This window comes from Scylla paramamosain, chromosome 23, assembly GCF_035594125.1.
Source record: "Scylla paramamosain isolate STU-SP2022 chromosome 23, ASM3559412v1, whole genome shotgun sequence".
Lineage (NCBI taxonomy): Eukaryota > Metazoa > Arthropoda > Malacostraca > Decapoda > Portunidae > Scylla > Scylla paramamosain.
This window is the reverse complement of record NC_087173.1, coordinates 9,430,486-9,454,485: the sequence shown is the minus strand read 5'-3', so window position 1 is coordinate 9,454,485 and position 24,000 is coordinate 9,430,486. Positions and strand designations below refer to the sequence as shown.

General features: G+C 44.9%; 1 protein-coding gene across 22 annotated transcripts in view; it reads left to right on the top strand.

The window, feature by feature from the left end:
* LOC135112120 (uncharacterized) overlaps positions 1-24,000 on the top strand; it is a 91,504-nt gene that overhangs the window by 38,042 nt on the left and 29,462 nt on the right. Inside the window, exons 1-3 of one of the 22 annotated variants that reach the window (XR_010274077.1) lie at positions 3,853-4,382; positions 4,928-5,366; positions 18,853-18,890. The exons of 2 other annotated variants lie outside the window; for them this stretch is intronic. The gene's annotated coding sequence lies outside the window, so the exon portion shown is untranslated. Of the gene's footprint in view, positions 1-3,852; positions 4,425-4,464; positions 4,598-4,927; positions 5,367-18,852; positions 18,891-24,000 lie in introns of those variants that run through there. 19 more of the 22 variants (XR_010274078.1, XR_010274082.1, XR_010274073.1 and 16 more) reach the window with 19 other exon arrangements.

The window sequence follows — 24,000 nt, the reverse complement described above, 5'->3', positions numbered from 1 at the left end:
AAGAAGGAAAGGAGAAAAGAATAAGAAAAAAAAGAAGAAAATGAGGCAAAGGAAACACAGGAAGAGGAGAAGAAAAAGGGATAAGTAAAGCAGAGAAGGGAAAAAGAAAAGGAGGAGCAATTAAGAAAAAAGAAAGGAAAAAGAAGAGATGGTAAAATAGGAAGAGAGAAGAAAAGAAGAAAAAAAATAAGAAAGGAAAAAGGAAAGAAGAAAGAAATAAGGGAACAGGAGGAAAATGGAAAAAGAATAGGATAAAAGCAAAAGAAGAAAAAGGAAAGAAGAAAAGGAAAAATAGGAAAAGAAGAAAATTAGAAGAATGGAGTAAAGGGGACGATAGAAAAGAGGGATGGAGGAAAGAGGACGGAAGTTATGGTAAGTAAGGGGAAGAGGGGGAAGATGACAGCTGCCCTAACAACAGCCTTTATGGTGTAATTGCGTCGTTAGGTCGTTTGGGAGACTAGTTGCTGACAAAACGTCAAACGTGGCTACACTAAGAATGACATACACACACACACACACACACACACGAGAGAGAGAGAGAGAGAGAGAGAGAGAGAGAGAGAGAGAGAGAGAGAGAGAGAGAGAGAGAGAGAGAATGTATAAGGTTGTATGAAATGAGTGTATATTTTTAACTTCATCATCATCATCATCATCATCATCATCATCGTCAGCAGCAGCAGCAGACTCTTAATAATTTAGCAGAAGGTTAGAAGAATTTCGAGGGAGAGAATTATTGCTGATTTATTGACCATGAAAGGAGGAGGAGGAGGAGGAGGAGGAGGAGGAGGAGGAGGAGAAGGAGGAGGAGATGGACGGAGAGGAGGAAGGGATAAGAAGGAAGAGACTATAAAGAGTTGTTAAGGAAGAGGAAAAATGATGGAGAACGTGGAGGAGGAGGAAGATGAAGAGGAGGTACAGGAGGAAGAGGAGGAGGAGGAGGAAGAAGAAGGAGACAGAGGAAAGAAGGAAGAGAGTAGGAATGGTCGTTAAAGAAGAGGAAAAATGATGGAGAGTGAGGAGGAAGAGGAGAAAGAGGAAGAGGAGGAGGAGCAGCAGCAGGAAGAGAGAGGAGACAGAGGAAAGAAGGAAGAGGATAGGAAGGGTCGTTAAAGAAGAGGAGAGGGAGGAGGAGGAGAAGGAGGAGTAGGAAGAGGAGGAGGAAGTGGAGGAGGAGTAGGAGGAGGACGAAGGGGGGAGACGGAGGAAAGAAGGAAGAATATAGGAAGAGAAAAAAATGGAGTGCGAGAAAGTGGAGAGGAAAAAAGAGGAGGAGGAGGAGGAGGAAAAGGAGAAGAAAGAGGAGACGGAGGAAAAATGAAGAGGATGGGATGAGGCGTTAAAAAAGAGGTAAAATTATGTAAAGCGAGGAAGATGAAAAGAAGCAGGAGGAAAAGGAGGAGGAGGAGGAGGAGGAGGAGGAGGAGGAGGAGGAGGAGAAAGAAGAAGGAAGAAGGAGGAGGGTAAGACTGCAGTTATAAAGGAAAAGGTAAAGAATATGGAAATCGAACAGGAAAATGAAGAGGGAGGAGGAGGAGGAGGAGAGGGGGAGGAGGAGGAGGAGGAGAGGAGGAGGAGGAGGAGGAGGAGAATGATGGATGAGTTGCAGAGGAAATATAAAAAAAAATCGAACTATTTAATGTGCAAAATAGGACACTAATCATATTTTTGACGGTAATTAGTTACTCTTCTTCTTCTTCTTCTTCTTCTTCTTCTTCTTATCATTATTATTATTATTATTATTATTATTATTATTATTATTATTATTATTATTGTCATCTATATGTATTTTTCCTTCTTTTCAGGTATGTGTGTACGTTTGTGTGCCTTCATGTATGTCAAATTTCTCGTCATGTGTACGTGTGTAAGTATTAAATGTATACATGTCACTACTACTACTACTACTACTACTACTACTACTACTACTACTACTACTACTATTACTACTACTACTACTACTACTACTACTACTACTACTACTACTACTTGTTCCTTCTTGCTCTTGTCCACCACCACCGCCACCACCGCCACTACAATTCCTAAGGTTCCAGTCAACTCAAATCTTTGGAAGTGGATTGTTTCAGTCTTCGAAAATCAATATTTGGGAGCAATTTCAAGTCTCTCTCTCTCTCTCTCTCTCTCTCTCTCTCTCTGTCAGTAAGCCAAATAAAAACACGTGGGATTGATACAGCTTTGCGTGTATAGAACAGAGACACCATCTAGCAGCAGGGAATGACAACATGACCACCACCATCACCACCAGTACCACCACCACCACCACCACCACTACCAACATCACAGGATACCGCCATCTTTGTCTATGTGTCATTAAAGACTTTATGATGAACAGAACACGCGGTATATTCAAACAGGGACAGACGCACAGACAGACAGACAGACCGATGAATTAATTTCGTATGCAGTGTTGGGTGTGTAGTAATGCAAGTCGCCTCACATGGTTTGAATTCGAGAGATAATCTGCTCTCTCTCTCTCTCTCTCTCTCTCTCTCTCTCTCTCTCTCTGGTAGATGGTGGTGTTTGTGGTGTTGATGGTATAGTAGTAGTATTAGTAGTAGTAGTAGTAGTAGTAGTAGTAGTTGTTGTTGTTGTTAAATGAGTGTGTTTGTTTGTTTGTGTGTATTGACTTATTTATTAGTCGTTATTCATTTGCTTGGTCTCTCTCTCTCTCTCTCTCTCTCTCTCTCTCTCTCTCTCTCTCTCTCTCTCTCTCTCTCTCTCTCTCTCTCTCTCTCTCTCTCTCTCTCTCTCTCTCTCTCTCTCTCTCTCTCTCTCTCAGTATCATCACTGCCCTTCACTTTCACTTTCATCCCGTATACACACAGTCAACTCCTACTTTTTTTCTTATGTATATATTTACTTTATTTTCCGTTGACTGGTTTGGTAACAAGAACAAAGGCGAGAATGTAATATCAAAACCATGTAGAGTAACCTTTGTCAACCTACACACACACACACACACACACACACACACACACACACACACATCACAATGCACCGTTATAAATATCGTATGATACAAGTCGTGTGTTTTGGGAGCAATTAATTAAGGAAGCCATGTAAAGGTGGAGGTGACAGGCGCGCCGCTCAGGGATGGAAAAAAATATCGAAGCCACCCATCAATTACCCCCGCTGCGACCTCGTTTTCTTTAGCGGCGGCGGTGCGTGAGGTGATGCGCTAATGATACGAGTTATCATCATTTTCTTCTGTTTTTGCAAGGTTATGAGGGGTTTTCAAGGCACTTATGGAGTCTAATGTGTCTAGTGAGGGTTGTGTTTGCCTCTCCGTTTCCTGGAAGATCTTGATTTCACTGCAAGTTGAGAAGAAACGAAAAAAGTTCATTCTCTTTGGTATTTTTTGTTTTTATTTATTTCTTTATTTCTTTATTTTTTTTTTTGCTGATATGTTTAGATTTTTGATAGATTTCCAAGGTAAGCATTGGCTCTGAAGTGTCAACTGATGGTTATATTTGCTTCTCCGTTGGCTAGAAAACTTTACATCTATTGCAAGCTGAGAAAGAAATGAAAAAAAAAAAAAAAATGTTCTTGGTAGCAAATATTTCTTCCGTTGTGGTACGTTTGATTTCAGTTTACATCGCTTATCTGCTTCATTCCTACACTTTTCGGCGGCCTAACGTGCAGCTCATGAAGTAAAGGACCGAGCCAGCGAACTGTCAATTTAAACAAATATATGAGGGGTAACGGAGGAACGGGAGAAAAAATCATCAACTAATCGCTTATATGCTTCCTTCTTACACTTTCCGGCTGCCTTAACCGCTACATTCTGAAACACTTCTGTCCGCCCTACTTTCAAAAGGCTCTAGTTGAAGTGGCACGGGTTTTTAACGATATTTTTATGATTATTGTAACAGATTAATTTGATTCCTACATTATTAACAGGAGAAACAGTCATGAGAACCCGGCTAATTATCTCCGTGGCCTTTGAAGATAGTCGTGGTGACAAAGCGCTTCTGAATACCAGGCTGGGTGCGTTTACGACTGCCGCGTGTAGCTGATGTCTTCTTGCAGCTTTCTATTCTATGATGTTTTTATGTTCATGAAGGTGAACGACTGAACAAACGAACAGCCACCCAATCGACTGAACTAGCAAACTACCTTCCTAACAAGCGAGTCTGATCACGTGATATGAGTGGAAGAGTGTGGGGGAAGGAATCCACCAATCAAAGCGAAGAGAGTGACGTCACGTATCATATTTTTGACAATCACGCAGCCCTCCCCTCCTCCTCTCCCTTCCACCTCTCTCTATGCCTATGGAGGGGTAGGTGGAGGGAGAAGGAAGTGGTGGTGGTGGTGGTGTCGCCGGCTCGCCTCGCTCCGCCAGTAACCATTTGAAGTATTGACGAGAGGTTTGTATTGAAGGATCGCGTCGTGGAAACTTTATGTATCGTGTTAGTTTTTGCGTTTTTTGCGTGTGTTCCCGTCAGTGATTTTGAGCAGAGACTAGTGAGGATTTCTTACGTGGTCTGAGTCTTTCGTTAACTGGAGTGAAGGCAGGAATAAAGAAAAGGAAGAGGAGGAGGAGGAGAAATAAAATCAAGGAGGGAAAGAAGTAGAGATTTATGTGTGTATCTTTAGCTGGTGTACAAATGTAGCGTATATTTTAAGCCTGTAGTCACCTAAATAAGGAAGAAATAAGGACAAACAAGAGGGAAAGACACTAAAAATAGTAAAAAATATACGGTATAAAGAGGCAGGTGTAGAGAAACAGTTTTATCAATCATGTAACAAATTAGTATATACATTTCTCACTATCTCACCAAGTTATCCGGTCTTGGGGCAAAATTAGTCAGGGCGAAGGAGAGAGACAAAGTGGTGGCAAACGAGAAAGATTTAAAGAGACGGCTTAAGTCCTCCACCAGCGGCTCGTAATTGAAACTTGCGTACATTTCAGATGTGTGAGCTTCAAATTATCTGATCTGAAGGCAGGAGTAACCAAGAAGACGAGAAAAGAAGAGAGCGAAAAGCAGTGAGGGAGAGGGTTTAACACAGGACTAACGAAGAAGAGAGAAGGAAACAAAGGAGGAGAAATAGAAGTAGGGAGAAAGAAGACTCAAGGGAAAAGAGGAGAAAAGGCTGAAAAGGAAAAGAGAGGAGAACGACTAGCGACGAGAATAACAAAGAGAAAGGGAAGGCAAAGAGAAACCAAGGCAAAAAGAGAAAGAACACAAGACATAAAAGCAGAAGAAAGAAGGAAAAACAGTAAAGCAGAACAAACAAGAGAAGAACAGGACTCGAAACAGAAATAACGAAGAAAATAAAACACGACAAAGGAGGAGAAAGAGAGGAAGAAAGGAAAGTTATACGAGCAGCACCACCTCGAGTCTTCCAAGGTGAGTGTTCCCGTCCTTCACATGGCCAAATTCACTGAAGGTCTTGGTGTACTGCTACGAAGGTTTGGCTCGGTGAGAGTGACTAGAGGAACAAGGGCGTGGGTATGTAGGGTATAGAGGAGAGTAACTTTGAATGATGCAGGGTTTTAAGATCAATAAGGGCATGGTATGTGGGGTACAGAGTAAGGTGAATGACAGAAGGTTTTAAGAGTACCAGGAACAAGGACATGTGTGGGGTATAGAAGAAAGTAGCTTTGAATGACATAAGGCTTGTTAAGATCACCCCATGCAGCCTCCCTCTTGCATCACTGTTACAAAGGAAAGTGGGCATCCTTGTCACTGTTAGGGAGGAAAGTGGGAATCCTTGTCAGTGTTAAGAAAAAAAAAAAGCAGGCATTCTTGTCACTGTTAGGGAGGAAAGTGGGAATCCTTGGCACTGTTAGAAAGGAAAGCGGGAATCCTTGTTAATATCTTTGTCTGTCTGTCTGTCTGTCTCTGTCTTTCTATCTGCCTGTGCTTACATGTCTGTCTGTCTGTTTGTCTGTCCAATAACTGACATGGACATAAGATTTAATAATCCTGTAGAATGAAAGGGAATCTGATCTTAGTACGTATATAAATGCTACAAGGGAATTAAACTTTTTCAGTGAAAGATTCTCTGGACTGGAACAATAAAACTAGAAAGAAATATAAAAAAAAGTAAAATCATAAAAAAAGTCTTCCTGAATTTGTCAGTTCCTAAACAAAGCCATCCAAAAACACTATGAAAATAACTAGGAAGGGACAAGAAGTAACGGCTTGAAGCTTGGTGAAGTCACATTAAAACTCGAATCAGGAAGAAATTGACTCTCAGGTAGTGTGATGGATGACTGGAATATATTATCAGGTGGTTAGTGTAGGGTAAGTCAGTGGACATGAATGATAAGTAGGCGTAAATATATAACATAAAGATTGCTACGTATAGGCCTACTGGCTTCTTGTAGCTTCCCTTGTGTATATACTCTTATGTTCTTATGTTTGTATGCCTGAGTGATTAATACATTGAAAATTTCCTTGTTATTTGATATTGCGGTGGTCATTAGATTTTCATGTGGTGTAAGTATGGTAAATGGAAAAGTAAAGTTTAATATGTGAAACATGACTAGGGAAAATACAGTGTAATATGTGGTATGAGAATGACGAGTGAAAAGAAAATGTGGCACGACTAATGAAAAAAAAAAAAAAAAATAGAGAGTAATGAGTATGACTAGCGAATCCAAAGTTTAATAAGTGGTGTAAGAATAACGAGGGGAGAGAACAAATCAATATTTCGTGTAAGTATGACAAGCGAAAAAGAAAAAAAATTAATATGTGGTACAAGTATGACTAAGGAAACAAAATAATGGTATAAATATCACCCATAAAAAAAAAATGAAAAAAAGCGAAATATGAGTGAAAAATCAAGAAAAAAAAAAAAAAGAACCTCAGCATCTCAGAGCGTATCGTTGAGGCGCAAAGTTACTAATCTCTCTGCAAACTTCCCACGCTGCTAACTGGATCTCTCTTGCCATGCCCCGTGCACCAGGCGTCCGTGCTTGTGTTAAGGGGTCACGCGCGTCCCTGTACGGCCTTGCGCGGCGCCTCACGTGTGGGGAATGGTTGGCAGGGGCTGGCAGATGTCTAGCTACGTATCCTGTGCACGTCTCGTTTTCCGTTTGTCGCTTTCACCTCGCCGTCACACAGTACAGCAAACGTTAGTGCCGCGCCGCAGTCAGTTCAGGTCAGGCAAGGTTAGGTTAGGTTTGTTTTTTGCTTTGGTTTAGTTGGTTTGGCCTGCTTTGGGTTGGTTAGGTTAGGTTGGTTTGCTGTGTTTGGGTTGGGTTGGGTTTGATTTGGTTAGGTTAGGTTTGGTTTGAGTTGGTTTGGTTTGGTTAGATGAGATTAAGTTATGTTGATTTGCTGTGTTTTGGTTGGGTTGGTTTGGTTCGGTTTGGTTAGGTTAGGTTAGGTTAGAGAATAACAGACATATCTACGAAGTACACACAAATGACAAACTTTCCTTCTTTCGCAATATACTTAGGTTTTGCAGAACATTTAGGACAATTTCATAAGAGCCAAAGTAAAACCACTTTATCTTCTGCACCCGGAAAGTTACGTATAACCAGCCATTAGAAAAAAAAAAAGGAAAGAAAAAAGAAAACAAAGGCCAGCAATGCGTGGGAAACTGGAAGTGAAAAATAAATAAAAAAAATACCAATGGAAAAAATGAAATAAAATCGAAAAAAAAACAATGAAAAACAAAACGCAGCGGCAATAATGAAGTGGCCTGCAATCACAGTCTTTTCCGTCTGTCAATTAACTGAGCTAATTGGAGGATAAAGGCCAGCGAATTTTATTTTTTCTTTTCTTTCTCTTTTCCTTTGCAGTTTCCACGTCTTGACCTGTCTATCCACCGCTTACAAGGTTAATTAGCGTGATTAGTAAGGTGTGTGAGGGCCGTAAGGTGTGGTGAGGCAAAGAGTGTGTGTGTGTGTGTGTGTGTGTGAGGTGTAGATTGTGAGTGGTGAAGTGTAAAGGATTAGATTCAGAACGGCAAGGAATCGCGTTATTAAAGTACAAGTAATTTTTTAACCTATTATATATGATTACAGACGATTATGTGGGATCTGTTGTAATTTTAGTGAGAGAGAGAGAGAGAGAGAGAGAGAGAGAGAGAGAGAGAGAGAGAGAGAGAGAGAGAGAGTGATGGTGGTGGTAAGGGGTACAGGACTTAATGTAAGTAAGGGTGGGATATGTATACGTGTGTGTGTGTGTGTGTGTGTGTGTGTGTGTGCTCGCGCGCGCGCCTGTCTGTCCATCCAATCAGAACGTCCTGCTGACAATCATGCATTAATGTCTGTCTGTCCCTCCCTGTGTGTGTGTGTGTGTGTGTGTGTGTGTGTGTGTGTGTGTGTGTGTGTGTGTGGACCCGTATCAATGTCTAATTATGAGGACCATCTGCAGAAGTTGTGTGTGCGTGTGTGTGTGTGTGTGTGTGTGTGTGTGTGTGTGTGTGCACGCGCGCGTTTCTTTGTCTATAAGCTACTATGCCATATGATGTAGCATGAGACGTGTGTGTGTGTGTGTGTGTGTGTGTGTGTGTGTGTGTGTTTAAGAAGCGGGAGCGCATGTACGTTTTGGAGTTTAGTTTTATGTGTACTTGTGTGTATCGATTACTGCTGTGAGTGTTTGTTTGTTGACACACGCTGATTGAAGTGTGTGTGTGTGTGTGTGTGTGTGTGTGTGTTCGTGTATTTATGCACACAACAACAATAACAACAAAATCTTTCACTATATTTTCATGAATTAACTTATGGTACGCTTTTCAAAATCCATTAATTAATTTTCTTCTGCAAATTTTACATGTTTTTTTTTTTTCCTCTCTCAGCAAACATCTATTAATGACTCAGCCATAATTCAGACAGACTTCTTAATTATACGAGTAAATAAAGAATTTCGCTTTGCATATCCTTAAATTAATTTCACTATCCGTTTTCTTTATTTAATTTTTCAATCCCATGTTACAATTCCTCGTTTTCATTTCTGTGTAATTATTGTAATTATTTCTGTATCATTATTAGCAGTTTTTCTTTATTCAGACAATTTATTTCTAGTTTTTATTTGTTGTTTTATTTAAGAGAGAACACAAATGAACATAAAAGAGGAACAAACAGCAGCATACTTGTTGCTTTTTCCTAGAGAGAGAGAGAGAGAGAGAGAGAGAGAGAGAGAGAGAGAGAGAGAGAGAGAGAGAGGATATCAGACCGAGGGGAAAGGAAGGGATGAAATAGGGATGGGGAGAGGAGGGGGGAGGCGGGAGTGGGGTGAAGGACAGAAGGAGGGAGAGGGAGGAAGAGAGAGAGTGAGAGGGGGAGAGGGGGGAGAGGGTGTCATATCTGGACCTCCCTAGCAGCTTGAGTCACTTAATACCCTCTCTCTCTCTCTCTCTCTCTCTCTCTCTCTCTCTCTCTCTCTCTCTCTCTCTCTCTCTCTCTCTCTCTCATTCCTTTCATAATGACAATGACAAAAAAGCGCGGGAGAGAGAGAGAGAGAGAGAGAGAGAGAGAGAGAGAGAGAGAGAGAGAGAGAGAGAGAGAGAGAGAGAGAGAGGGGTTTGCATTATTATTATTATTATTATTATTATTATTATTATTATTAACATTATTTTCTTATTTTCAACACTGTTTGCTACAACTTTTCATTTCATAATCAGAGAGAGAGAGAGAGAGAGAGAGAGAGAGAGAGAGAGAGAGAGAGAGAGAGAGAGAGAGAGAGAGAGAGAGAGAGAGAGACTGTCAAGTGTTCTAAGCGAGGGGAAGAAACACTGCCTGCCTGCTGTTGCTGGTGTGAGGGGAGTGACTGAGTGAGAGAGAGTGAGAGGAAGGCGCGAGTGTGTGTGGTGGTGGTGGTGGTGGTGAGGGGAAGGGCGCAGTGTTGTGTGGTGTGCTCGAGTGAGGGGACACGGGTAGTGGTGGTGGTGGTGTGTGTGTGTGAGGGGAAGAGAGAGAGCGAGAGGGAGAAAGAGAAAATGCCATAGAAGAGATGAAGTGAAGGGGAAAAGAGAGGAGATACAAAAAGAGAGAGAGAATGATAGAGTGAAGATGAATCGAGGGGAAAAAGAGAAAGACAGGAACAAAGTGAGAAAGAAGATGAACTAAGGGGAAGGAGAGAAGAAAGAGAGAAAGAGGAAATGTGAACAGAGAAAAGATTAATTAAGAAGGGGAAAAGAGATGAGATGCAAGAAAAATAAGAGAGAGAAAGAAGAGATGAACCAAAACAGAAAAAAAATGAGAAAGGGAGTGACAAAAAAGAAAAAAAAAGTCAACTGAGGGGAAAAGTGTTGATAAGAGGGAAGAGAATTGTGATGATGGTGATGCTTGTGGTGGTGATGATAGTGATGGCAGTGATCTGTGACCCGAACATGAACATAGTGAAGGAAATAGTGATGAATGAACAGAGAGAGAGAAAAAAAAAATGAAATCGTGACAGTTAAGAAAAAAAAAAGATTGAGTTATTAATGAATGAAGGAAATTACACTTATGAAAATGAAGAGTTGTGATAATGATAAGAACGTACGAGGAATGTGCGTTGTTATTGTACAGACTTAATTTTTATCGTATAGTGTTGCCTCAAAGATAAGAAAGAACGTGATGTGAACGTGTATTAGAATCATTAGAGTATACATTCATATCTAAATAGACAGATAGTGACAGATAGATAAGTAGATATATAAAAAGACAAAGCAGGGAGATCAATAGACAGCTAGACAGGTAGTAGAGATGCACAACCAAACAGACAGAGATAGATAGAGAGACAGATAAAAAAAAATACAAAGGGATAGACATGCAAACAGACAGGTAGATAAATAGGGAGAAACAATTGATAGAAGAAAAATAGACGCACAAACATAAAAATACATAGATAGACAGATTGCCAAAAGGACAGGAATAGACAGGCAGACAAGGAAATTGACAGGGGGAGAAACAAACAAACAGACAGACAGACTAAATGGACAGACAGATACAGGAGTAGATAGACAGGAAGACAGATATGCAGGCAGACAAACAAATAAAAAAAAATAAAACAAAGAGAAGCTCATGCATAGATAAAACAGACAGTACAAACAGAAACAGGAAGATGAATAGACAGAGGGAAATAGAGAGAGACTAAACAGAGAAGCGGACAGGAAGAAAGGCAGACAGGAATGCAGGAGAGCAAAAAAAAAAAAAAAAAAACTAACGCAAACAGACATCAAACAATTATGGTAACTGACTCAAGTGTATTTCATCTTTATTAGTCACGAAACTGACGAGCATCTGACGACCTGGGTACAGACGCAGAGAGAGAGAGAGAGAGAGAGAGAGACAGAGAGAGAGAGAGAGAGAGAGAGAGAGAGAGAGAGAGAGAGAGAGAGAGAGAGAGAGAGAGAGAGTGAGAGAGAGAGAGAGAGACCAAAGATACGCAAAAAGGCAGACACGAAATAACAGACAGATAGAAAGAGACACAAAGACAAGATATGCTAAAGAGAACACGATATAAACAGATGATAGAGAAGAAACTTGTGGACAAATGAAAAAATAGACAAACAGACAGACAGGAACAGAAAAAGAATGAGCGACTGACACACATACGAAAAAAAACAAAAAAGCAGAAAACATGAAAAACAGTTATAGAGAAACAAGAGAAAATTAATTGACAAAACAGATGAAAAAGAAGAACAAGGAAAGAACATAGAAGGAACAAACAGGCAGACAAACAGACAGACAAACAGACAGACAAACACACACAAACAGAAGACAGCGGCAGACGTTCGCTAGGGAAGTTCTCCTAAGTGGACAGGAGGGAACCGTTGTCTCCCTCTGACTAATTTGATAACAATGGCAGCAGCAAGTGGCGTAACCCCCGCTAGGAGGAGGCGAGGGGGGCAAAGGAGGATGGAAGAGTGGGGATGGGGGATAGAGAAGGGAAAGATGAGGGGAAGGGGGTGAAATGAAAGAGTGTAGAGGAGAGGAGGAGTGGAGTGTGCAGCAAAGAGAAATTGAGAATGAAGAGAGAAATAAAAGACAGAAATAGAGGAGAAAGAGGAGAAATTAAGAATGAAACAGTGAATAAGAGACAGGAGAGGAGGAATGGAGTGGCACAAGAGGAGAGAAGAAGAATGACGTGTGTGAGAAAGGATAATAGAGAATGAGAGTCTATAGGAAAGGAAGAGAAGAAATTAAGAATGAATAAGGGAATAAGAGACAGGCGAGAAGAATGGAGTGTGTGATAGAAGCAAATGGGAATAAAGGAGGACATGAGAGGCACAAATGAAGGACAGGAGAAGGAGAATGGAATGCATGACAGGGAGAAATTAAGAATGATGGAGATAATAAGAGACAGGAATAAAGGAGTGAGAAGAGAAAGAATGGAATGCCTTGCGGGAGAGAGAAAGAATGAAGAGATAACAAGAGAGAGAGGAATAATAAGAAAGAGAAGAAATGAAATGCATGAGTAGGAAAAACTGAGAATGAAATAAAGGAATAGAAAGGAAAAATAAAGAAGGCATAAACAGGAAGATTAGGGTAAGTGGTAGGAAGAAAGGAATGAAGAAAGGAGAGATTACGAATAAAAGAAGAAAATAAAAAAGTTAAAGAAATGTGAAAAAAAGAGAATAATGCTAAGAGATAAGGAAGACAGAATAAGAGACAAACCAGAATAAATGGTAGGAAGGAGAAATAGTGGTAAAAATATGAATAGGAGAAACCAAGAATGAAAGGAGGGAATAGATACAAGGAATAAAAGAGGGAGAAAGGAGAATATAAAACTAATGAGATAAAGGGAAGTGAAGAAGAATAGAAAAAAAACTGACAAGGAGGGATAGAAAAGAATAGGAAGATAGAGAGAAATAAAAATAAAGATAGATAAATGCATGAAAAACAGGATAAACTAGTAGACAACAACAAAGAAAACAATAAACATGGGAAGGACGGATAAAGACAGGAGATAAGAAAAAGAGAGAGAAACAGAAAAAAAAAACAAATCACGAAAGAGAGATAGGAAAGGAGGAAGGAAGGAAGGAATGACGATAAGCATAAGGATAGATAACAATGAAGACGGAAGAAGAGGAGATAGAGGAAATGGAAACAGCGGAAGAGGAAAATAAGGAAAGACAAGGAAAATTTACTCGGTGGAGCAGAGAGAGAGAGAGAGAGAGAGAGAGAGAGAGATGAGAGAGAGAGAGAGAGAGAGAGAGAGAGAGAGAGAGGAGCAGGAAGGAACACTAAATGATGGGGAATGAAGCGACGGGGCGGAACATGAGAGAGAGAGAGAGAGAGAGAGAGAGAGAGAGAGAGAGAGAGAGAGAGAGAGAGAGAGAGAGAGAGGCTGGCGAAGAAAACAAAAACGTGACGGTCAAGGAGCAAACGGAGAGAGAGAGAGAGAGAGAGAGAGAGAGAGAGAGAGAGAGAGAGAGAGAGAGAGAGAGAGAGAGAGAGAGAGAGAGAGAGAGAGAGAGAGAGAGAGAGAGAGATAATATAATAAAAACCAGCAAAAAACGCATTATTACCATCTTCTCCCCATTAATCTCTCAGTTACTCAACATACCAACGCACTAGAGAGAGAAAGAAAAAACAACGCAAAAAACGAAAACAAAACACCGCACAAGAAAACAAGTCACCCGTAGAAAAACATAAAAGAAAACGGGTGTCAATAAAAAATTCAAACTGAGTGACGGAGTGGACTCGAAGCGAAAAACGGAGGCCACCACTTGAAACCTTGCGGAACCCCAAACTCCCATGCACTCCTTCAATGTTTCTCTCCTGCTGCTTCCACCCATGCACTGAGAGGGGCGTCTATTACACCATGGAGGGGCAGGTACTGAAGGAGACGGTGGAGGAGGACGTGAGGGTGAAGAGACGCGGGAGTGTGGAGAGGGAGGAGAAAACTGTGAAACGCTGCGGTGGGGTCTGGGAGGACAAGTTTAACGGCGGGAGTGAGAGAGAGAACAGTGACACGAGACCGGACAAGGAGGAGGAGGAGGAGGAGGAGGAGGAATGGCAGCAGATACAGCATAAAAGAAAGAAGAGACAGATCAAGAAGCAACAGCAGAAGAAGAAGAAGAAACAGCAGCAACAACAGCAGCAGCAGCAGCCGGGCAAGCATAAACAGAAGGACGGAATCGCTAATGGCAAAAACAGCTTCAGAAGACTCAGGTCAAAGCTCCGCGCCAACAAGAAGGAGAAGAAAGAGGAGGAACTGTTCACTGCCAGGATGGTGGAGGAGGAGAGACAGCTGCTCTTTCAGGTGGGCAGCGGCCTCCCCCCTGTGAAGGAAGTCCTGGTGGGCCCTGGAGAAAGAGAAGGAACCGGGGGAAGAATCAACACCACCAAAACATCGCCTCCTGATGACCTGAAGGAGGAGGAAGAGGAGGAAGAGGCCACTAAAGACTCCACAGTCAAAACCAGTTGGATTCTTCACCCATTCCAGGTTCCAGGAGTCCGCGAAGGAGAGGCTGATCCAGATTCCAGTGATTACGTCGATGCTGCTGAGGTCAGGAGGCCGCTGAGTGGGGGGATGACAGGGATTAGCTCTTGGTGAGGGACAGGAGGGTGGGTGGGGGAAAGGATTGGCGTGGGGAGGGAAGAGAAAAGGTGACGGGGACGAAAGTTGAAGAGAAACGATAAAGATTAGAGGAAGGGAGGGATGGGAAGATGGAAAAAGAGTTGATAGGGATGAAAGTTGAAGGGAAATGAGGGAAAGGAAGGATGGGAAGATGAAAAGAGTTGATAGGGATGAAAGTTGAAGGGAAATAATGAAGTTTAGGGGAAGGGGAAGAAATAAAAAGATGGAAGGAGAGGTGATAAGGATGGAAACTTAAAGAAAAATGATAATGCTAGTAAAAAGGGCGTGATGAGAATACGTAAAAAGATGATAGAGGCGAGCTATTGAAGGGAAATGATTAAAAAACTATGAGGAAGGAATAGAAATGAAAATTGGTAACAAAAATGGAAGCTAAAAATACGATAAAGAGTAAAGGAAGAATAGGAATGTGGGAAAATCTGTTAGCGAATACGAAAAAAAAAAAAGGTAGGAGGAGGGGAGGGTAAGATAAAATAAGCAAGGAGAGTAGCAGGAGGGAAGCAGTAAATATTGTATTGTGGTAGTATTGTGTTGTATTGTGCGGCAGAGGGAAAAGACGCTGCAGTATCTCTTCTTATTTCATTTTATTTTCTACCTCCTGAAAATGTTGTACTATTTTTTTCTTTTTCTTTTTATCTCAGTTTAACAGGAATTCGAAACCATTAACTTTGTATGCTGGTCGGGTGAATGTGCCAGACTCTCTCTCTCTCTCTCTCTCTCTCTCTCTCTCTCTCTCTCTCTCTCTCTCTCTCTCTCTCTCTCTCTCTCTCTCTCTCTCTCTCTCGTACCCTCCCACAAACGCACACACGCAACGTTTTTGGAGGCTGACATGGAGAAAGAGAGAGAGAGAGAGAGAGAGAGAGAGAGAGAGAGAGAGAGAGAGAGAGAGAGAGAGAGAGAGAGAGAGAGAGTTACATCTGTACCTTGTATCCTTCAGCTGCCATGCACGTCTTGACAACCTCGTTCAGTGGCTTATATGTGTGTGTGTGTGTGTGTGTGTGTGTGTGTGTGTGTGTGGTGTTAGTATGCGCACACACACACACACACACACACACACACACATTCAATCCACGGTAGCTCTGTAGACATAACTTACAAGGAGAGATGCTCATGGCGCTCTCATTTTTGTACCATACTAAGGGAGGCGCTGACGAAGGCAATCCTAGCATCTGGCGACCTTCAAGTCCTCCTCCTCCTCCTCCTCCTCCTCCTCCTCCTCCTTCTATATGCGGCTTCTGGGTCGTTACAGCATCAAAGGGAGGGAAGCGAAGGGGCGGAGGAGGAGGAGGAGGAGGAGGAGGAGGAGGAGAAGGAGGAGGAGGAGGAAGGGTCTGGGGTAAGGGTCGGTTTAGGGATGAAAATTTAGTCATGAGGGAAGATGAGGGATGTGAGGTTATGAGGCGTGGAGGGATTAGGGAGGGAGGGACGAGTGATGAGAGAGAGAGAGAGAGAGAGAGAGAGAGACAGAGAGAAGGAACGAAGGAGTTGGGGGGAAAGACGAGTGAGGAATGGGTAGGATGCGGAGAGAGAGGAAGGAGGAGGAGGAGGAAATGGGTAGGGATGAAGGCAGAAGGAAGGAGGAGAAGGAGAAGGAGGAGGAGATGAAGAGGGAGAGGAAGAGAAGAAAAGTAAGGAATGAATGAATGAATGATAATGAAGAAGAGGAAGGGAGAGGATGATGACAGAGAAATGAAAAATGAATAAGAATGAGACATGAGAGAAAGAAAAGGAGGAATAATGAAGGAAGGAGAAAGAGTAGATCAGAAAGGAGAGGAGGAGGAGGGTAACAGAGAGAGAAAAAAGGAGAGGAGAGGAAAGAAGATGAGGAGAAGGGAGAGGAAGAGAACAAGAGTAGTAATTATGGAGGGATGGAGGGAGAAACGGATGAGAAAGAGGAAAAATAGTAGTAGTAGTAGTAGAAGGAGTAGAAGGAGAAGGAGGAGGAGGAGGAGATCATAACCGGGTGAGAGACGAGGAGGAGGAGAGGGGAGGAGGAAAGGGAAAGGAGGATAATAAGGGAAAGGAAAGGAGAGGAAGGAGGTCTGGGTAAGTAACAGCGGGTGGCCGGGACTGTGATGTCTGATGTTCAATCCATTTGTTTATCCAGCTGAAGCCACTCCTGCCACTCTCCCCGCCGGCACACTCACCTCTCCCGCTTCTCCCAGCTTCTCTCAGCCTCGCCCAGTCTTGTCTAGTCTTGCCCAGACTTTCCCGGTTTTGCCAAGCCTCTCACAGCCTCTCCCACCCGTGCCCGGCCTTGTTAAGTCTCGTCCAGCCATACACAGCCTTGCCTAGTCTTCCCCAGCCTCATACAGCCTTATCCAGCCTCTCCCAGCCTCTTTCAACCTCTCTCTCCAGAACTACCCAGCCTCTCCCAGCCTCTCATACCCTCTCCCAGCGTCATCCTGTCTCTTCCTTCCTTAGCAAGCCTCTCCCAGCCTCCCAGCCTCTCCCTGCCTGAACCAGCCTCACTCAGCCTTACCCAGCCTCTCTCAGCCTCAACACAGCCTCACACAGCTTTTCCCAGCCTCACACAGCCTCGCATATCCTTACCCAGCCACTCCCAGCCTCACTAAGCCTTTCCCTTAGTCTTCCCACGCGCCACTCTCTCTCTCTCTCTCTCTCTCTCTCTCTCTCTCTCTCTCTCTCTCTCTCTCTTCCTTGAATGACGCTAAAAAAAAAAAAACCCTGGTTATCTTACGCTTGTTGGTGACGCGTGACGGAAGTGAGTGTTACGTGAGCCGCGGTGGTGTGGGTGACGGTGTGGTGTGACGTGAAGGTAATGAGGTGTTGCGCAAAAAGTGTTGTTTTGGTGTGTTCCTTCGTTGAGGGACGTTTTTGTTTACGTTTTTGTATTTTTTCGTTTTCTGTGAGCTATTTTATTTTATGGGGCACTTGTGTGTTTTTTTTCTTATTTGTTTTGTTTAGTTTTCTTTGTTATGGCGTTTTGGTTGTGCATTTGTGAGCCTTTCTTTGTCTTTCTTTCCTTTATATCTTCTTTCTTTCTTTCTTTATTTATTCATTCACTCTATTTATTAATTCACTCATTCATTCACTTACATCTCTTTTAATGCTTGTATAACTGACATTCTTTCTTGCTCTTACGCTGTAAAAAAAAGACAAAAAAAAAAAGAAGGAAGGAAAACAACTATTTATATCAGCGTAAATTATTTAATCTAAACACTGACAAGTAAATTTTTCGGTGCAAGAACTTTTGGAATTATGCAGTTTATTATTTTTCTTACAATCTCTTTCTTTCACGAGGGTTAAATAATTAATTCCTTCCTTCTAGTCCTGCTTACATTAAGGAAGAAGAGGAAGATAGAATTGATAATCTCATAAATATTAAACATCTTACTGGCTACAAGAGAGAGAGAGAGAGAGAGAGAGAGAGAGAGAGAGAGAGAGAGAGAGAGAGAGAGAGAGAGAGAGAGAGAGGGGGGAGGAGGGGAGAAACAATGATCTCGTGATCTTTTTCTGACCTTACCAATCTCAAGGTCACCTATCTAGTTCCAGTATAGCTAACAACAATAAAAGAATGACTCTCTCTCTCTCTCTCTCTCTCTCTCTCTCTCTCTCTCTCTCTCTCTCTCTCTCTCTCTCTCTCTCTCTCTCTCTCTCTCTCTCTCTCTCTCTCTCTCTCTCTCTCTCTCTCTCTCTCTCTCTCTCTCTCTTTCTCATTTAGACTTCAAAGTAAACAAGTTTTCGATAATAAAGGTCAGTTTTATGTCGTTCCCTATTTACAAGACCTAACTAAACCTATAAGAATATGCTTAAACCTTTTTACATACATATAATGAAATAAGACACAAGAACACTACAAATTCAGCACCTATGTTTTGTTTCCTTTGGGTTCCCTCTACTCTCCCCGCAACGGTTCATTAAACTAAAGTCTCTCCTTCAAGTGAATCGTTTTCTTCGGGGACATTTAAAAGAGAATTAAAGAGACGAGTGACTATAAAGTTTCTTCAGTACGAGGTAGATTTAAAACTTGGTGGTAAGGTGTTCGTGTATTGGGTTCTTTTGTCCATGTGGAGTCTTAGTAAAGGGAGAGGAAGGTGGATTTGATGGTGTAAAGTGAAGTGAATATGCTAAAAAGGTAGAAAATTATTGTAGTATTCTTTTATTTTGTTTATATGAATTTTTTAACGTCTCATGTTTTATAATTTTGCAGAGGTGAAATAGAGAAGATAGTTGTGAGTCCACCCTAACCACCATTCTCTCTCTCTCTCTCTCTCTCTCTCTCTCTCTCTCTCTCTCTCTCTCTCTCTCTCTCTCTCTCTCTCTCTCTCTCTCTCTCTCTCTCTCTCTCTCTCTCTCTCTCTCTCTCTCTCTCTCTCTCTCTCAGTTCTTGGTAGGGGAGGTAGTGCTCTTCTCGGAACTGCAGTAAGCACCTTATGACCTCGTTGTTGTGGCGCAATAACTCGATCTTTTTTTCTTGTTCATGTTTTTGTTCTTGTTTTTCTTGTTCTTACCTTTCCTTTATATTTTCTTCCTTGTATTCACATTTTCTTCTGCATTTTAACATTTTCTCCTCCTTTCGTGTTGATATTCCCCTTCTATGTATTTGCCTTTATTACGTTAGGTGCTGTATCCTCTCTCTCTCTCTCTCTCTCTCTCTCTCTCTCTCTCTCTCTTTCTCTCTCTCTCTCTCTCTCTCTCTCTCTCTCTCTCTCTCTCTCTCTCTCTCTCTCTCTCTCTCTCTCTCTCTCTCAGTAGGTGACGTTGTAGTGCACCAGGTTGCTCAGGTTCACCAGGTCCGCCAGGTCGAGGGGCGGGATGCGCAGGGAGATGTGCAGGGCGAGGTCAGCGCGCCTGAAGGGGTGATTGTCGGCGTATCTGCGGTCCTCGGGCGTGGCCTTGTACACGTCCCTCTTGTCCTTCGTCAGGCTGGGGGTGTGGCAGACTCGTGTTAGCAGAGAAAGGGTTAAGTAATGGAGCAACTGGTGTAGATAGTAGTGTAGAAATATATGTGTAAATGTATCGTGAAGCATTGGTGGTGATAATAAATAACAAAGAACAAAGATATGCAAGATAACTTATTCTGAAATGCCATTTTTATATGTAAGACGGGTACTGGCTTAGGGATACAAAACTTAGAAAGAAATGGTCCACTGAGGTGCCAGTCCCTAAAGGAAAGGTCGAAAATAGGAAGGAGAAAGTATACATTTAACGCACAGAGTTTTACTCGTATTACAGATTATTGTATTGGTTGTGTTCACGAGCGGCTCACCAGAATGGAGACACAGGGCAGCCCACGATGTACAGCTGGTTGCCGAAGAAGGGGAACGTGGTACATCGTCTGCAGATTCTCATGTGCGTTGCGGTCATTGAGGCCAAGACACTGCCGGTGGGAGGAAGTGAGGCAGGAGGGCCGTGGTGTTGTGCAGGGTTACTTTTAAAATCTTAACTAAGAACGGAAGTGTCCTGTCACCACTGAGGGGAGGAAGTGTGAGAGGGGAAGGGGAGTGTGCTTACCCGCGCCACCACGTAATAGGCGTCCGAGGTGTCGTTTCTCTGCACGTCGATGTACACAACGAAGGTCTGGTTCACCTGCAGGGTCACACAAGAGCCGTTTATTCACCCACACGGCGTTTTGTCTGCAGTGTTATGGAGCGACATGATTCCCTTGAAACAATAGTGACGTGGTGACAACTCCTGCCCTCACCTGGCGTTGTGGGAAGCGGCAGCACCTTGCAGGGGTGGTCCGCGATCCTGACTACCCGAGCTGTGGCGATGGCGTTGTGGTGAACCTTGATGTAGTGCTGGAACCGCGCCCTGGGGACATTAGACGGGTGAGGGAGGGTGCTGTAGGGAGGCTGTGGAGTGGCGGTATGGTGTGTCACAATGATATACAATGATATACAGTACCATTCTGTGTAACTGGTCAGTGCCTCATGCTGACTGCTAGTGACGGCGACACACTCACCCCTGCACGTCGAGGGTCACGTTCTGTAGGCGCGTTGAGGGGCCGCCGCCCGTGGTAGAGCGCCTGCTCGAAGCCCGTGACGTGCGCCCCGCCGCCGCCCACGTGCTTGGTGCGTGGCATCTCGGGCACCAGCACGTCTCTGCTGCCCATCACCACGTTGTGTAGCCACAGGTCCCAGTCCACGCCCTGCACAGCCAAAGATTCATATTTAAGAGCGAGTCGTCTAGGGTGCAGCCACCAGTCATGCCCCGCGACATCCCGCCCGCCACACCCACCTCCAGCGGAGGTGCCCACTGGCGCACCATCTCCTCTGCCACGCGGCGCCGCACCATCCAACCGTAGGCGGGCAGGGCCGTGCACTCTGTACAAGCGGGCGGGATCGTGGACGGTGTGGTCGTAGGCGTTGTAGTTGTAAGCATTGACGCAGAAGAGACTGGAATCTTCTTCCAGGAGTGACGCCGTCTGCTGGAAGAAGCTAAAAAATGTGATTGTCACTGCCCGTGACTTCCCGCGAGCCTCGGCAGAAAACAATAAAAGTAAGGAGACAATGTAGAGCAGGACATATGATTCATTGAAGGTATGGCTCAGTGACAGGTGTGGGAGAGGATGCAGGTGTGGGGGCAGAGACGTACGGGATGAAGTCTGGAGCCAGGTCAAGGTCGTCCTCTAGCACGATGACCTTGTCCGCCTCGGGGTGGCGCCTGAAAGGCCTGGGTCACCACGTGCCGGATGTGCTCGTTGATGCGAGCCGGGGACCCTGAGGCGGTACAGTCGGGTACTGACCCCTGCCACACACACACACACACACACACACACACACACACACACACACACACACACACACACACACACACACACACACACACACACACACACACACACACACACACACACACACACACACCGTCCTTAATCAGTAACACAAGTGACCTCTGACCTGGCATGGTGGGGTTTTGGTGCTCCACGAGGGGCACCCTGAGCAGGGCTGCCAGGCTGCGCGCCTCGGGACTGTGGCCGTCCACGAAGATCGTCACGGGCGTGTCAAGGGCCCCCGGGGCTCGCCCACAGCTGACCCAGCAGCCGCACCACGCGTGGTAGGCGCCGCGCCGTCACCACCGCCACGGGGATCGCCTCCCGCGCCGCGTAGGGCACCTGGGACGCGGGTCATTAGCACCTGTATCACGCGGGGCACGTTAGTCACTGTATGGCACAAACCAACGAGCTGCAACGAGTCTCACAGGCGAGGCGGGGCGCGGCGACCAGGGCGGCCTCGTGGCAGCTGCAGAAGGCCCCGTAGCCGTCGTAGGTGCGGCAGTAAGGCGGCGCGCTCCTCCATGCCGGGCGCCGCGTGCCATGCGCACTTCATCTCTGGAGGAGACAACAGTGCCGCCATTATTGGAATAACCCACAGACTTCACTGCCTCCTGTCTCTCCCCTTCCCTCCACGAAGCAGCACCCTGCCTCACCTGGCACGCCGGGGTACCGAGACACGGGTGGTGAGCGGCGACACGTGGTGGACAGTGTAGTTGTGGCCTGGGCGGGGAGTGACGAGGACCTCGTGAAGCACGCCCCGCCCCTTGTGCAGCAGCAGGCACCAAGCGTCCCTGTAGGCGAGGCGGTCGGCGAACATTGAACCCAAGTCCTCGAGGGCCTCCGTCGCCTCGTCCCCCAGGAAGCTGGTGAAGTCAGGCTGCGGGGAAAGTCAGCGGTCAGTGGGGCAGTGACGGGAAGACCCTGCGGGAAGTGTTGGGATATGTCACACCCCCAAGAACCTGAGGGGGAGGAGCCTCACCGCGCCCGCCACCAGCAGCAGGCGGCCTTCCTGGGAGTCCCCGCAGCGCCTTCAGGAACATGGCGTCGCTCGTTGCCTGCCAAGTGATGAAGGAGTTGGCTGCCGTCACGTGGCCCGTCGCGGGGTTCAGGGACAATAGGTGTAAACCAGCATGGAGGCGCGCCGCGCTTCCTGCCCCACTGCATGGTGCGGTTCAGGTCCTGGTACACCTGCAGGACAAGCCTGCTGAGAGTGGGCGGCACACACCTGTTTGGAGGGCGTCTGAAGGGCGCCTTTGATGACTATGACTTACATTTACCTGTAGCAGAGTTGTAATCCTTCTGCAGACAGAGAAACTTATGCAACAAACACTAGTAATAGTTACTTAATCTGACAAAATGCATAACAAAAAAGAACTATATATAAATTGATTTGGTGGTGACGCGGGCCTCGTTTTGTCGCTATAAATGAAATATTGCAAGCAGCGTTGTCTCACCTGAACGCCGTCCACCGCCAGTGTAACACCCGTGACATTGATAGTGATGTCCAGGTGGAGGTATTCCTGGCCAGAGGACGGCTGGGTGCGGGCGTGGGCGTGGCTACTGTAGATGTCAATCACATCAGGGGTCGAGGCTTCTGAAGGGGGGGACCTTGAGGAATCGTCAGAGATGTTGATAGATTCTATGAAGTTTTTGTGAGGGATTCCAGTATCTCGACGAGTCCTTATCTCTGCCTTGGTCTGGGGAACGGAACCTGTCTTGCTGTCTGGCAGGAAGGAGGGTACTGGTGGTGTTAGGGGTGGGGAGGTGGGTGATAGGGGCCTGGAGGAGTGTGAGGTGGGTGTTGAGATGAGTGACAAAGGCGTGGAGGTGCGTGTTGAGGGTAAAAACGTGGGTGATGGGGGCGTGAAGGAGTGTGTTGGTGGTGTGGACGTGGGTGATGGGGGCGTGGCGTGTAGGTATGAAGGCGAGATGTCATGCATGATTGAAGATTGGAAAGCATAAACAGCAGTACTTTTTGAGATTTTGATATCCTGACGTGTTGTGGATGCCTTGTGGCTTGGATGTGGATGCAGACGTAGATATGTCCCTCTCGTGCCTCTTGCCTCTGTCCTCCACCTGTCTTCCTGTCTCCTCCCTTCTCTGTCTGCTGTCCGTTCCTTCCCGCCCCTGTCCTTGCTTCAGTAGCGTCTCCTGCGTCATTGGGGCGACCATGAGGATGTCCGATGTGGAGGAGGTAGAGACTGAGACACTAGACACTTGCTCCACATCCTCCACTTCCACTTGCTCCACATCCCCCTCCGCCCTCTTTGTCATGTCCGCAATTCCTGATGCTGAAGATACGTGAATCTCATCAGTGGAGGTCTTGGAGCCACCACACGCCCTACCATCTGTCTTTTCCAAGGGCGTGGCTGAGGACCTACTGCAGATTGATTTCTGAAGGCCAAGGTTCCACTGGTTACTTCGGGACTTTGCAATCAGTAGCACCATGATGAAGTAGACCAGGTTGAGAAAGACTAGGAACACCATGCGGCGGCCTCGTGTGGTCAGTGCCCGCCATTACAGTACCAGGGTCCGTGGCTGTATCCGAGGGCGCCCTGTGATAAGAACATCTGTAAGGACACGAACATGAGCATGGAAACGGATATGTAGTATGGCAACGAACACAAAGAGGAATGTGAAAATTTGGAATGTCTTTGCTTTCATCAATAGTCCGTGGATCTCTCTGAGGGTGCTCTGTAGTAAGAACATTTGTAAGGACACGCCATAGGGCACAGACACGGACACAAACACGTA